This window comes from Asparagus officinalis, chromosome 7 (assembly GCF_001876935.1).
Source record: "Asparagus officinalis chromosome 7, Aspof.V1, whole genome shotgun sequence".
Classification (NCBI taxonomy): domain Eukaryota; kingdom Viridiplantae; phylum Streptophyta; class Magnoliopsida; order Asparagales; family Asparagaceae; genus Asparagus; species Asparagus officinalis.
Window position 1 is genome coordinate 28560699 of NC_033800.1, and position 3122 is coordinate 28563820.

A 3122-nucleotide genomic window follows, 5' to 3' on the forward strand; every position below is an offset into this window, starting at 1 on the left:
GTTTCTCAAGAGTTGTAATTTTTAATTTTGTTGTGTAAAAGAGGTTAGTTGTAATTTTTAATTTTGTTGTGTAAAAGAGGTCTTATAAAAAGACTATTTCTTTGAATTTGTTGTAATCGACCGAAGATATAATGAATTCCATGACAAAACCAACTTTTGACGCAAACAGAAGTTAGTCGGCAAGCCTTGATGGGAGAGAAACTGATCGAATGAGGAGGAGGAGGAGGAGAAGGAGGTTTGAGAAGGCAATGATGTAGATGTCTGGGCTTAGATTGGAGAGGAGGAGGAGGTTGAGAAGCCTTGATGGGATCTCTTTTAATATGGTTATTAGTATAGTTGGTTTTGTACAAATTTGTCGTTTGAACGGTTAACGGAGTTCATCGGTTTGTAAAATTTGATAAGGAAATGGAAGTCAACTTGTTTAATTTTGCTATAAAATTCTATTTGGGTATTGTATGTGATATTTGGGTGTTGTATGTGATATTTGGGTATTATATGTGATATTTGTGTGTTGCTTGTGACATTTGCTGTTTATACGTGACATTTGGGTGTTGTATGTGATATTTGGCTGTAATTTGTGATATTTGGGTGTTGCTTGTGACATTTGCTATTTATACGTGACATTTGGGTGTTGTATATGATATTTGGCTGTAATTTGTTGATAGTGAATGTGATATTAGATCTAATAGAGTCATTTCACATCCTCCGCCAGAATATTTTTTGTACTTTGGATGTTGTATGTGATATTTGTTATTCATACGTGATATTTGGGTGTTGTATGTGATATTTGGGTGTTGTATGTGATATTTATGTGTTGCTTGTGATATTTGTTATTTATACGTGATATTTGAGTGTTGTATGTGATATTTGGCTGTAATTTATGACATTTGGGTGTTGTATATGATATTTGGGTGTTGTATGTGATATTTGTGTGTTACTTGTGATATTTGTTGTTTATACGTGATATTTGGGTGTTGTATGTAATATATGACTAAAATTTGTGATATTTCGGTGTTGCTTGTGATATTTGCTGTTTACACGTGATATTTGGGTATTGTATGTGATTTTTAGCTGTAATTTGTGATATTTGGGTGTTGTTTGTGACATTTGCTGTTTATACGTGACATTTGGGTGTTGTATATGATATTTGGCTGTAATTTGTGATATTTGGGTGTTTCTTGTGATATTTGCTATTTATACGTGATATTTGGGCGTTGTATGTGATTTTTGTCTGTAATTTGTGACATTTGGGTGTTGTATATGATATTTGTGACATTTGGGTGTTGTTTAAGGTGAAGGTGAAGGTGAAGGTGAAGAGGAGTGTCAAAGTATTTGAGTTTGAGTTGAAGGTGAAGAGGAGTGTCAGAGTATTTGAGTTTGAGTTAAAGGTGAAGAGGAGTGTCAGAGTATTTGAAGGACGAGTTATTTATTCCTAGGTCTTGGTGGGAAAAGAAGAATAAGGGGATGATGATGAAGGAGGATGTGGAATGACTCTGTTAGATCTAAATATCACATACAATAAATTATAGTCATGTGTCACGTATAAACAAATTACAACCATGTGACAATTAAGCACATTCACTATCAACAAATTACAGCCAAATATCACATACAACACCCAAATTTAACGTATAAACAGCAAATGTCACAAGCAACACACAAATATCACATACAATACCCAAATATCACATACAACACCCAAATATCACAAACAATACCCAAATATCACGTATAAACAACAAATGTCAAAAACGACACTCAAATATCACATACAACATCCAAATATCACATACAACACCAAAATATCCCGTATGAACAACAAATGTCTCATAAAAACAACATATGTGACATGAAACCGTCATATGTCACATGAAACTATCTGTGTTGATGCTCTCCAGCATGACAGGATCTTCTTCTCTCCTTTTCCATACATAAATGGTCGCAGTGAATGTGAATGCTAGTATTAGAGCTCCGACAATGGGAAGAATGATGGCGAGGATGAGCTTGGTGTGATTCTTGTGGACATGAAATTGTCATATGTCACATGAAACTATCATATGTCACATAAGCAAGTTGACTTCCATAAAAGGACATCTGGAGTAATTCTAAGGTGGCTTGTCACATGAAGGACATACAAAATTTTATAGCAAAATTAAACAAGTTGACTTCCATTTCCTTATCAAAGTTTACAAACCGATGAACTCTGTTAACCGTTCAAACGACAAATTTGCACAAAACCAACTATACTAATAACCACATTAAAAGAGATCCCATCAAGGCTTCTCAACCTCCTCCTCCTCTCCAATATAAGCCCAGACATCTACATCATTGCCTTCTCAACCTCCTCCTCATTCGATCAGTTTCTCTCCCATCATGGCTTGCCGACTAACTTCCAACACCTAAAAATATTAAAACACGTGCCGATCAGTACAATCATCGACTTTAATACATGTATTGAAACACCGACTTTCCAATTCCACCCTAAAATACAAAGTGGAATTCATAATGAGATTTTAGTAATTATATTACCTTTGTTTTTGGGTGCCACAAGTAGATGAAGAATGCTAGCTTGGTCTCATCAGACAATGGCAACCTTCAAATTATTGATAAAAATTAGACGATATAGTTAATAATCAAGACTCAATAATCCAATTCCAAACTTTTATAAAAAAAAATAGATTGTGAGGTTACCATGAAATGAACACATCGAAGAATCTTTCAAAGACCGTCAAGATTGCAACAATCACCCTGCTAAAAGAATTCAAGAAACCCCAATTCCTTCTCAAATCATCAATAACCTTATATTTTTTATTCTAAAATTTCAATTTCAAAAAACTAAATTCAAGAAAATGATCTCACCAGTATTGGCACCAGAAATAGAGTTGCCCTATGCTAGCTGTCTCGGAAATCCTCAACCGCCCAGCAGTTTTCTTGTAACTGTCTTCCCACGTTTTACAACTCCGTTATTTTGGCAGTTATCAACGTGATTCTCGCACACAACGTTTCCCACGTTCTTGAACAGTTGGTGGCCACGTGTCGGCGGTTACAAAACAGTTTCTGATCTTTTGAAAGCTGTCTCGCGAGCGAGACAGTAAACACTGTCTCGCGGGCGGGACATAAAA

The 3122-nt window shown here is 35.3% G+C and overlaps 1 long non-coding RNA gene across 1 annotated transcript in view; it reads right to left on the reverse strand.

Annotated features, from left to right (window-relative positions):
- The window catches only part of LOC109848080, a 6479-nt gene continuing 5884 nt past the window's right edge, over window positions 2528–3122 (reverse strand). Inside the window, exons 2-3 of the long non-coding RNA XR_002248689.1 lie at window positions 2692–2748; window positions 2528–2593 (exon numbers count right to left, since the gene is read on the reverse strand). This is a non-coding gene — a long non-coding RNA (uncharacterized LOC109848080). The remainder of the gene's footprint in view (window positions 2594–2691; window positions 2749–3122) is intronic.